This window comes from Cupressus sempervirens, chromosome 10, assembly GCF_028749045.1.
Source record: "Cupressus sempervirens isolate cs-2001-9-10 chromosome 10, ASM2874904v1, whole genome shotgun sequence".
Lineage (NCBI taxonomy): Eukaryota > Viridiplantae > Streptophyta > Pinopsida > Cupressales > Cupressaceae > Cupressus > Cupressus sempervirens.
In genome coordinates this window covers 343762333-343775606 of record NC_143127.1, presented here as the reverse complement: position 1 = coordinate 343775606, position 13274 = coordinate 343762333, and the positions used below count along the sequence as shown (strand labels likewise).

General features: G+C 33.7%; 1 protein-coding gene across 1 annotated transcript in view; it reads left to right on the top strand.

Annotated features, from left to right (window-relative positions):
• Positions 1-13274, top strand: part of LOC149533992 (MADS-box transcription factor 23-like) — a 227032-nt gene that overhangs the window by 54113 nt on the left and 159645 nt on the right. The gene's annotated exons all lie outside the window — the stretch shown is intronic.

The following is a 13274-nucleotide window of genomic DNA, read 5'->3' as shown; positions in this document are numbered from 1 at the left end:
CACATCTTTCTCATTATCCAGTTGAAAATATCCAATACTCTTACCTTTATCATCCTTATTAGTTTCATTTTCAATTATCAAACCAGAAATGCTCTTCCATATCAATCCACTTTTTTTTACAACATCCTCAATCTATTCCTATACTTCTCCAAAAAATTGATTATTTTCTTATTTGTTAATTGAGGTATTATGTTTTCTAGTGCTCGTTCTCTAATTGTTTTTCAATCTTTAATGCATGTTGCCATTTGACATCAATAATATTATACAACTCATTAGGAATATAGTTACCTATCTCTATAGGTGTTGTTTTAAACTTATTCATCATATCTAACATGGCTTCTTCTACCGTAGTCTTATCTGTTGTACTTAATGTTCCATAGTATATGAACTTAAAACCAGATAGGCCTGCAAAATTCCTAATATTGTCACATACCTCATCAATTGATTTGGGCTTTGTGTGTACGGCAACTCTGTAGTGACTAGGTTCATTTGACTTTGTATTGTCTACATCTTCCTCGTCGTCATCTATTTGGGCAATGAATTTTCTTCTCCTTTGTTGAGGTTGACCTTTGGTAGCTAACAATTTTCTCTTTGTACTCCTTGTGCTACTTGAACCTTCACCTAGTTTTGTAATCTTAGCAACTCCTTTTCTCAAAGGTGGCGCAACACTTGTTGTAGCTGCCCTAGTTCTTGGTCTAATTGGTGCAGGAGGAGAGAGGGGTTTTGGTATAAGTCTATTTGCATATTTCTTCACCTTAGGTTCTATAATTTTGACTTTCTTGGCCTTCTTAGCTTGTGGTGAGACAAGAGCTCAAGCTTTACCCTTCTCTGCACTTTCATTATCTTCCTGTACATCATCATCACTTTCTCTATCTTTTCCAAGGCCTTATGTAATCATTAAGGTTACTTCACCGTCATCCTATTTTCCTAGTTTCTATTTTTTGTCATTTATCATCTTCTTCCTCTTTCTATCAGATGAAGCAATCTTTACATCTATTGTTATCCTTGCCTTTTCTTCTTCTTTTTTTCCAAAGGACTCAACCTTTGCATCAGTCTCCTCGGTAAGCAATGCATTGATTGCTGCACTTACATCATCAATATATATTTCATAAGAAAATAGTTTAAGCTAGGCCACTCTTGGCTTAACTGCTTAAACATATGTGTAATCAGTGTCTATGAGAAAGCACACATCATTGTAGTACTTCTCTACTAAGGATGTAGGAATCCTTGTTCTTCTTCTTATCTTTTGTTTGAACTCATCAAAGTATCCATCCAATACATTTTCAATTTTGTCTCCCAAATTTGCAATATATTCACCTATCTGTTTAGTAACAGGTTTCCCTTACTCCCAAGCAACATTAACAATAGTAGGAAAATAATTTTGAACATAAAAGAAGATGCACATTATAAATGATTCAAACTTATAGATAGAGTTCTTTGCTTTCCTAATTGATAGAAGATTCTCTTCCAATTGCAACTATTGGATCTCAGCAAGATCATACCCATGATCTTTCATCATAATTTGCCAAGTTTTGTCTACTACCATACAAAACACACTATTCAGTTAGTTTGACTAGTAAAACTTGTGTGCAATCAAACATATAGAAAAGTTTATCAATGGATCTGTGATATTTGAAATTGACATGCCACGACCATTCAACTTGCCCTTAGTGTTTGCCTCAATAGCATCTTTGCTCTAGAATCTCATGGTCTTCTTCTTCTCAAATGTAGGATACCCTATAACTGCATGTATAATATTCTTTATGATTTTAACCTGCCCATTCTCTAGTCATAACTCCATATCATAAATTGGACTCAACACTACTTTAATCCATTCAATTTTGAAATTTTTGAGAAAATCCAGGGCAAGTGTTACCCCTTTCTTCTCCACAATCTTGAATTAATCTTTCAAAAACCCTTCAACACAAAGTTTCTGATATGCCATTTGAATCTCATAGTCTCTAATTTCACTAATCTTAGACATATAAAAACTCTGTACATTATGTATCATAATAACCCTAGGTGGTATTGATGATAATGCACCCATTGAATCTCCTTTCATAGAAATATCTACAACAACTCAGTATTTAGGTGGAGGACAAGTGTCACTCTTGAGCAATTGAATATTACTAACCTCTTTGCCTTAATTCTTCCCTACTAATGTTGATCCAGATGTCATTTCTTCATTTAGAGTTTGAGATTCACTTCCTAAGCAACTCAACACTTCTGAAGATCATTGCTTGATCACACTTCAGCAACCAATTTTCTTCCAATCACCTTTAGTATCGCTTCACAATTCGATCAAATCACTCGAGCTCTCAAAATCTGAATGCAAGGTGTGTCAAATACATTGAAATTTTCACTATGGATCAAAGCACAAACTCATGTCACCCTTTTGTAAAGGAAAAGGCTAACAAAAATATAACTCTTCACCTTCAATGACATAAAATTGGTATTATTATTTTGAATTTGAAAATGATGTGAACTAATGAAATGTATAGAAATGGATGAAGTTTAAGATTATAATTTTAAATAACTTTTTGGAATAAGAATTTATATATTTTCCTAATTTTTAAAGACAATTTTTTAGCTGGTAAAAAATGCCAAAAATTAAGGGTCTAGTTCCCATCACAAAACTATATGAAAATAAACTTATTTTCCTTTGATCTCAGACTATGTTATAGGAAACATATATAGCTTTAACAATATAAAGTAAAAATTGGCTTTAGACCTATATTTTCTTTTTTATAATGATTCAAATTGCAACTCACTTGATATTGATAGTTTTCATCTCCCACCACATTCTTAAAATAAATCTATTCTAACCAAAAAAAAAATTATACATTTTGGTAGAGGACTCTCTCCTCTAGAATGTCATAATTTTTAATTTTTTGATACGATTTAATATTCTTTTTCTTTCTCAAAGTCAACATCTTTTTAGTGTTAAAATACTTATAGAATTTTTTAATTATAATATACAATATCTAATTAAAACACTATAAACTCTATATGGTAATATTCGTGACTTTGAGCTCTATAAAATGGTATTTATAAGTTATTAAAAAAAAGCATAAAAAATAGTAAGAGTTATTGAAACACCACTTTTCTGAAATAATTTTATTTTTTTAGTAATTAGATACAAACTATAGTATAAAACATGCATTTAATTGACATTTCCAAATGGAAAAGTGTGAGACCATATATAACTTCGCTAGAATGAATTTATCTAGATCATATGTTTGAAATTTTTTTATTTTTAGAGAGAAGTGCTCAAATTCAATCATTCTGATAAGTCCGCCTGAAAGGTGACACAATTGTGTACTTTTACCCCTATATACCTTCATTCATTCAAATTAGGACACTCGTAAATGTTATTTATTTCGTTAGGTGGAATTCAACTGTCTTGGTCGTTATTAGTCCTTATGTTACCTCGGTCTCCACTACATAACTCAGTCAGTACTGTTTAACTCAACCAACATTAGCTTGGTCATTGTAGGCATTCAGTACATATTGCAATGCTCAGTCAATACATACAATATACTAATGTTCGACACTAACAATGTAGTTGATTTCATTGCTCGGTTCTTTCCACAAATCTCTCCTAATGAATCTTATCTTATGCAAATATGAACTTTGGCACACTTTGTGTTAGGAATTGTTGTATGATATAACATTTGAATATGGAGTTCCTTACATACCTCTCTTGATCTGTTCAAGTAGTGTGATCACTTTCTCCATTGGATTGGGTGATTTCGGCTTCACTTGTTCGACTTCTTTGAGCTTCTACCTTCTACTTCCAGGTTTGATTAATCTCTTTTTTTGTTTTTTCTACATCCACTTTTCCTTTTCCCTTGATATGTTTATTGCCTGGTGCTAGTGCTTGGGTCCTACAGATCTTGCTCACATGTCCAGTCATGTGATAACTAAAACAAATTAAGCTTTCATTCAACCATTTCTTGTAATTTCCTGTGAAATGTGACCACATTATCCTCAATAATGATAACTTTACCATGTGTTTTAATCCCAATTGTAGGAGTTACCTTTCGTTGGTGCATTTTCTTGTCTTTTGAGTGTCCAATGAGATTTTGCCTTTAATTTGCATTCTTGTGCTCTATGTACATACTTTTGACAATTGTAGCAATATCCCTCAAATCTAGGTGCATTAGGTGTATTCCTAACCTTTGATCTACATTCATGTTCTTGGTGACCTTTTCTCTTACAATTAAAATAGTTACTAGTAAACTTGGGCTTAGGATTTTTCTTAACAATCTTGCTTCTGCAGATGTTTGTTGTGTCCAAGTTTTCAACAATCATAACATGTAGGTTGGTTCCTTGGCTCTACATTTCTTTGTTCTCATTCTTTGAAAGATTTTTTGACATATACTAAACCAGAGGTGTCACTAGATGACCTTGGTGATCTCCTCAATTCTTCAAAGTATCTTATAGCTTCACTAGGTTTGTTCATCCTTTCAAAGAGTTCCTTCTTAGATCTTAACTCATTCCTTAGTTGGTCATTTTATCATCTCAAATTTGTAATCTCTAATTACTCATCACATCCAGAAGCTAAAAAGTATAGACATAACAAAAAAGATTTTGGTTACCTAGAAACCCTCTAAGGTGAAGGTAAAACTGGGTGGGGATGACACCCACAAATATTCACTACCACAGTAACAAAGCTCACCTATTAGGGCTACAAATGTGATTACTTCTAATGATATACCATGTGATGGATTTGCCATGTTAAGATCTTTACAAGCTTGTTAGGTCTACTTTGATTAAAGGATTTAAAACTCACCATTACATAAGCATTCTGTTATGAGATTTACTTGGGCTTGTTAGGGCCAATATGTTAAGAGATTTACCCTGACTCACTTGCAAAAATGTATTAGTAGCCGATCCTTTGATTTGCACTCACAATGCTGATTATGGATCTTCTCTTTCTGCTCTCTAATCTAATCTCCTATCTGATATATCTTTTCTCTTCTCTTTACTGCTTCACTCAATCACTCTACTCTATTACTTTAAAACTTCACTTAAAGCCTTCAAAATACAATTCCTTTGCATATGCATTCACGACACTTCTCATCATTAGAGAATAGGGTTTGGATCTTCCCTAAAACAAACATATGTAGAGTCTTCTAGAATATAATCAACGATCTAGATGCTTCCCTTCTTGTGTCTTAATCTTATTGTCTAACTTTCTTTCATTGGGATTAGCAGTCCATGCCAAAACATGTAACAAACTCTACAATCATTAAATGTCATTTCCCAAAATAGTTTACCACATAGTTTGTGTCATTCCAAATATTCTTGTTCAAACAGTGTTACTCGATACATATAGTTATTGATGCTTGGTTATAACTATTTTGCTTGTTAATGCTTGGTCTCAACTAGCTCGACTCCTTATGTGTGATTGAGCACTAACTTATTCTTCTTTACTCAATATTTATTGTACTCAGTTTCCATAGGGATACTCGGAGACCATAGACTAGCTCGGCTCCTATAGAGCTCGACATATACAAGATTAGATACAAGTCTAACAAATACATAACTCAGTCTATGTAGAGTGACTTGGTCGCAGCAATGACTAACCAACTGCAACTTCTATATGATTAAGTGTTTGACACTGATAGACAAAAAAACTAAAGAAACCAACACAAAATATAAAGACTTATGTACAAATGATGTACTAAAAGAAGTACACAAACATCTGCAAACCAAAGGTTTATCCTACGGCGTGGATATAACTAAATTTCACCATGATTAGACATGTGTTGAGTTTAGTTTATGATAAGTACATTTGGTTAGATAAGCCACACAAGTTGTCAAAGAAAATTATGTAGAGGATCACAAGGGTTCATGCATAAATAGAACAAGGCTATGTGCCACCAATTTGGTTACTGACCTAACTAAATCCAGATACAATAAAAGTGTTAAAGTGTAAATTCTGCCAATATAGCTAGGAGTGGAAGGTGGTAAATCAATTATCCAACAATTAGAATAATTATCAACCTTATTAATCCTTAGCCATATAGGCAATATAATCAACAACCATCACAAGATACTCATACACAATAAAATCATATCTGTTAACTAGGGAAACCCTTGATCAGAGGGAAAACCCTAGTGGGTATCGTACCCAAAAGATGATGTACTAATATATAAATTCCTTGTTAGAGGATGGACCATGTTAGGAGTCAATAAAAATATCTAGTACATATCAGTCCCTTTTTGGAGACTTTGAATCCCTATTAGGAGATGTAGAAGGCAGATGGACCCCCTGTCCAAACAACTTTAGGGGTAAGACCAATGAACCCACTATCCAAAATGTCTCTGTATTATTCCTTGCAGAATAATAGAAATGAACTACACTTGTACTCCCTCTTCCTCTGTCTTGTCAACCTGACTTGTCTTCTTCTGATCTTGATACAAAATCACCAACTTCACTTCTAATAATCCCTTGGATCACTTACTTGCATTTACCAAATACTTTGCTCTAGTTTCCACACTTCACACTACACACACATCCAATTCACACTTTACCAATAGGAAAATAACCTTCCTTTATACCATGTCCTCAAGACAATCCCTTGAGTCAGCCATTAGGCTTTCCCAAATAATTATAATTGGAACACGTTAATATAATTAATTATTTTGCAACCACACAACATTGTCGTCTGACAGTCTTTACAACTTCTCACATGTGCAACTCTTGGACTTGGGCACTTGTTGGCATTATCATTAGACTGTCCTGTATCATTATATAACTTCGCATATCCCAATTCTATCTTTGTTAGTAGATACAATCAAATTATTAGAAATGACTTATCAGGTACTCTGTCTCTATACTGCTCTCTATAGATCAAGTATATCTTTTGTACATCTTCAACTTACTTCATGCACACTTAGCCTTGCCATCGGGACACAATGTAGACCACATCCTTGACCATGCTTTACCTCAACATCAATTTTTTGTCTGTACGACCTCAATTTTTGTCTGCTAGTCTTCACAAAAATCGTACTATGTCGTCATCAATGACAAACAAAGTCATGAATGTAACATGTCAATCATGTTAACAATATCCCACATTCTCTAACAATGCTTAGGATACTCCCCGAAACGAATACCATTAGCATTCATGCTAACAATCTCCCCCTTTGGCATTGATGGCAACATAGGTGAAAAAAATCTGAGTTCCAAGAATACCAAAACAATACTCTGTAATTGTTGTTGTTGTTCTCATTTTTCAAATCCTCTTCATCAATCAAATCTGAAACTCACTAGAACACTGCTTTGTTCTACAACTCTTTCTACTCGCATCAGTTGTACACACACTATACAGCTCTTTATTTCTCCTCTATAGAATGCATCTCAATCCTATACATAGGAGCTCTCAGTCTTTCCCCCATACATTAATCTTTCCTTCATTAGAGGATGTTCTCCCCCATTCATGGTACTTCTCTATGCAATCTCTCCCCCATTCATGCTTAGGAGATGTTTCCTCAACGCATACTCTCCCCTATTCATTCATAGGAAATGTTTTTCATGCATATTCTCCCCCATTGACATCAATGAAAAATGCTTCATTATGTCAATCATATGTTCCTAGTCGTTGACCAGCTTGAGTGTCCAAAGATACTGTTCTAAACCAACTACCAAGAGTCCCAGATGACTATTCTCATCTTAGATACTCCCCTATACAGGAAGCATCAATACTCAATCCACTCAAACAATAGTGTTATGTACCACTAGACTAATGCAATCGCTGCATCATCTACTTAGAAGTAGGTAGGGGCATAACCCCAAGCATACCTCTCAAGTACTCAAATGTATCTTTAGGCAAAGGCTTCCTAAATATATATGCAATCTGATCTTTTTTACTGACATACTCCAATATGATTTCTTTCTTTGCAAATTTTTCTCTCAAGACATGATACTTACTACAAATGTGCTTAGTCTAAGAATACAATACAAGATTCATAGACATACTCACTATACTTGTGTTATTGTATGATAACATGATCTGAAAATTCTATTCCAATGTCCTTAAACATTTGCTTCATCCAAATGATCTGATTACAATTATTTTCTATTGACACATACTCTATTTCAGTTGTACTCTGTGAAATACATTCTTGTTTCTTGCTCAGCCAAGGAACCAATCTTCCTCCAAGGAAAAATGCTCCACCATTGGTGCTTTTTCTGTCATCCATACTATTTGCCCAATCCACATCAATATAAAAACACAAAGTGAAATCACTTGATCTGTCACACCATAAACCATAATCATGCGTACCCTTCAAATATCTGAATATCCTTTTTACTGTTCCATAATGATACTCCTTAGGATTATCTTGCAATCTACCTACAATCCCGATTACATTTTCTATATTTTTTTTGGTGTGTGTCAGATATTGCAAACATCTAATCATTGATCTATCCTTCTTCTTCTCAACTATAGGTGTTTCATCTTTGCTAGATAACTTCTAACCAAATACCATTGGTATACCAACAATCTTACAACTTTTCAAGCCAAATCTTTTCAACAAGTCTTTCAGATACTTAGCTTGTGAAATAAAAAATACCATCATTGTTTTGCACAATCTATAAAACTAGGGAAAACTTCATCTCACTAATCATGCTCATCTCAAATTTATTCATCATCTCTTCAGCATACTTATCACTTGCCTCATCCTAACCTCCAAACGTTATGTCATCAACATATATCATAAAGTATCTTTCTCTATACAATCCTTTTGTTCTTGTACCTGGCCACTCAAATCTATATGAACAATCTCCAACTTCTTTGTAATAGAAAACTTCTTGCTAGAAAATGATCCCTTCTTCTGCTTAGCCATGATGCATTCTTTGAAAACAACATTAGTATGCTTCATGATCTTAGACAAATCTCTAATTGCAAATGTACTACTTGCCTTCACAATTTTATCAAAGTTTATATGACAAAACCTTCTATGTCATAACCAATTGCTATCCACCTTTGTAGACAAACATTTCATCTCTGTAGGATTCAATTGAAATACATTACCTCTAGATCTTGTACTTGTTCCAATCAGCTTATCATCCTTATCTTTAATAATATAAGTCTTCTCTGTAAACTGCAATTGATAACCTTTATTCACAAGCTATCCAACACTCAACAAGTTATTCTTTAAACCATCAACAAAGTAAACAGCATTAGTGTTAGTCTTTCCATCAAGAGTAATAGATCATATCCGTGATGTGACATGCCGCATTGTTACCAACTCTAACTGTACCTCCATCATGATTTCTGAATTTAACAAATTTGTTCATATCACCAATATGATGTGAACATCCATTGTTTATGATCCAATCAAATTTCTTTTCAACTAGAGAAACTAGAGCCTTTTCTTCTCTAATTTCAATTTCACAACTTTCTTCTTCTAGAGCCACAAATTGTAATTCATCATCACTTTTATTTTGAACTCTTTCTCCAGATTCATCATCTTCATTTTTATACAAACAATCTCTAGGTCTTATAGGCTTGAAATTTATTTTATACTTTTTCTCTCTTTTAGGACACTTAGAAGCATAAAGACCAAATTCAGTACAAGTCCAACATTTGAAGATTTTCTTACCATCTGGTTCTCTTCTCACAAGCAAGGCTATACCTTCAATTTTTCCATCTTCTTTAGATCTTGTTCTATTGTTACTAGCATAATCTCTATGGGGGCTTGCACTTCTGGATAAGCATGGATGAACACTTAGGGCACTAAAAGATATTTTTGTTGGATACAATTGATTAATTATGTATTGTCTTTTATGTTACACAAATGTCATATCATTATCCATCAGTATATGTTGAGCTCACTCAGGCAGTGAAGACATCTTTTCGTGTCTACTAAGCATTCTTGTGGTTGTCTAGTTCAGAAGGAAGTGTCTACTGAGTTTACTCGGGCGTTGAAGGAAAGTATGCAGAAGATGAGTGTTAACCAAGCTCACTCAGTTAATGAAGGAAAGTTGGATGGAACCAGTGCTAACCGAGCTCACTCGGTTGCCAAATGATTTTAGCATGTTTGTAGTGTTGACCAAGCTTCTGTTGGTTAACACAGGAAATTGCTTCTGAGTTAGTTTCTACCAATCTGGGTTGGCTGAGAAAGGATTTTCTTATTTTGGCATATTAAGCTCAATTGATTTATCTATTGGTTCTAGCCGACTAAGGTAATGAATATTAATTATTCTAAGTTGTATCTAAGCCGACTTGACAATATGATAGATATAAGTATAAGATCAAGCTGTGGTTTCAAGGAATGGAAGAGCAAGTATGAAGATGTTATTGAAGATTTAATGATGAGAAAAGGAAGCGAATTTGAAGGATACGCAGAATATTTTGTGGAGCAGAAAAGTTATATTCAATCAGGAAGGATCAAGTACAAGCCAGAATAGAGATCTGTAATCAGCAATTCATTTGCATTCAAATCAAGTTATCTCATTGTTACTCTCTAACCATTGTAGCAGTCATTTAAATCTCCTAACAGAGTTGGCTTAACAATTATTTGCAAATCCTCTAACAAGGTGGCAGTTCTATTGAATTGTCTCAAGACCTCTAAAAAGGCCACTCCTAATAGGGTGACCAAATCCTCTAATAGGGTCACACCTAACTGAGTGTTTTGTAACCTTTAACATGGTTGGCTCCTAATAGGGCTCACTTCAGAAGAGTAAAAACAATAACTAGTTGCAATTCGTGGTTTTTCCCAAATTGGGTTTCCACATTAAATCCTGGTGTCAAATGTGTTCATGCTATTTTATTTTATGTGTTTGCAACTAAGTTAGGGTAAAGGTAATCATAGATAACATCTAAAGTGTGTATGTTAAGCATTTATCGAGCATATTCAGTAATTACTGAGTTACAACATTTTATGTACGTTTACTGAGCACCAACAGTATTCAATTTTCAATTTGTAGTTTGTACTGACATCTAAGGGATCTAGAATTTATTTTAGTAATAACTAATTCACCCCTCCTCTCTAAGTTACTCTTCTTATATTTTCAACAATTGGTATTAGAGCTTTTGGTGCTTGTAGAGAAGGTTTCAAGGACCTAAGCTAAAGATTAGGATGTCTTATAGAAGAGAGATCCCCAAGCTAAACAGAGACAATTTTGTAGCATGGCAAGGACTTATGAGATTACACTTGGCTACCATCAGTGACATAGGATGCAAGTATCTTGATACTAAATACAAGACTCCCACTGGAACATTATCTGTTGAAGATATTTCTGAAAAGAAGAATCATAACATTATGATGATTGATATTGCATCTTCTCTTAGTTATGCTAAATTTGATGAAGTCAAAGACTGCAAGACTGCTCATTAGATGTGGATCAAACTAAATGACATATATGGAGGAGATGAAAATGTAAGAAGAGCTAAGGCTGAAAGTCTTAGAGGTCATTTTGATTAGATGAAGATGAGAGAAGATGAGAACATTGCAAAATATGTGGAAAGAATCAAAGCAAGTGTAAGTGTAATCAAAGCATCTGGGGGAGACATTGAAGATAAAATAGTTGTTAGAAAGGTATTTAGAACTCTTCTTCCTATTTATGCAATTAGAGTATCTTCTATTCAATAGATGAGATGTGATCCAAATAATAAAATATCTTTGGATGCTCTAGTTGGAAGATTGATAGCTTTTGAGTTAGGTAACTTTGATAACTATGTTCCTAGTTCAAAAGTTATTGAGTCAGTTTTTACGGCTAAACTCTCACTCAAAGAAAAGGGTAAGAAATCAAAATGTAGTCAATCAGGAAGTGAAGAAGAAGGAACATCAAAAGAAAGTTCAGACAGTGATCTTGAAGTTTTTAAAGCCCTACTAGCAAATTCGAAAGGCAGGGGAAGTACAATGATAAAGTTCCTCTAATCTACTTTTCCTCTTGAAGAAGTTGGTCACATTGTTGCAAGGTGTCCAAATAAGGAAATCAAAGATAAAAAGAAAAACACTAAGCACAAAAGCAAGAAGGATTCCAAGAACTACAAGAACTACAAGACCAAAGGTAAGAAATCTTGTTTTATAGCTAAAGATTCTGATAACAGTGAAGATGAAATGGTGTACATTGTTGTAAAAGATGAATCTAATAATGAAGGAGAGAAGATGACACTTATCTCTCATATTAGCAAGAATGATATATAGATTATTGATAGTGGTTGTTCACATCATATGACTAGAGATAAAACAAAATTTGAACATATGGAATATTGTGATGGAGGTAGTGTGAGATTTGGAAACAATGGACCTTGTAACATAAAAGGAAAAGGATGTATTTCACTAACTAAAGAACTTGTATGTGACAGTGTTTATTGTGTTGAAGGACTAAAGCATAATCCACTGAGTGTGACACAATTGAATAACATTGGTTTCAAGGTAGAATTCATGAATAGATAGGCCAAACTATTGGATGGAAAAGGAAATCTGGTTAGATCTGGAAAGCAAACAAATGGTGATTTATTTTATCTTGATCTCAATGAATGTTCATGTTTTATTGCTCAAGTAGAAGAAAGTTGGTTATGGCACAAAATGCTATGTCATATAAACTTTGATAATCTGGTCAAGATAAGCAAACATAAAAGAGTAAGAGGTATACCTAGTTTGAAGAAACCTGATATGGGTTTATGCAAGAATTGCCAAATTGTTAAGATGGGAAAGACTAGTTTCAAAAGCAAAAACTATCAGTCAAAAGAAGTCTTAGAAATTTTTCATACCAACTTATGTGGGCTTATTGGAATAGAGAATTACAGTGGAGAAAAAATTTTCATTCTCTTTGTTGATGACTATTCTAGAATGATAACTGTAATGTATCTAAAAGAAAAATCAGAGGCCTTTCAAAAATTCAAGTGGTATCTGGCAAGAATAGAAAAAGAAACTAGAAAGAGGTTGAAATGCGTAAGATCAAACAAAGGTGGTGAATTCATCTCCAGTGAATTAAATAATTTCTACATTGAAAGAGGAATTAAAAAATAAGTATCAGCTCCTGGTATACCACAGCAAAATGGTATAGCTGAAAGAAGAAACAAATCTATCATGGATTGTGCAAGAACCCTGATGATAAAAAAGAATATTGCTCTCAAATACTAGAAGGAAGCTATCATCATTGCAGTTCATACCTTGAACAAAGTACAGTTGAAAAAAGACAAACAAAACTCCTTATCAACTATGGTATGGCTACAAACTTAATGCAAGTTACTTGAAAGTATTTGACAACAAATCTTATATCTTAAAAGAGTCTAGAAAAGACAAAT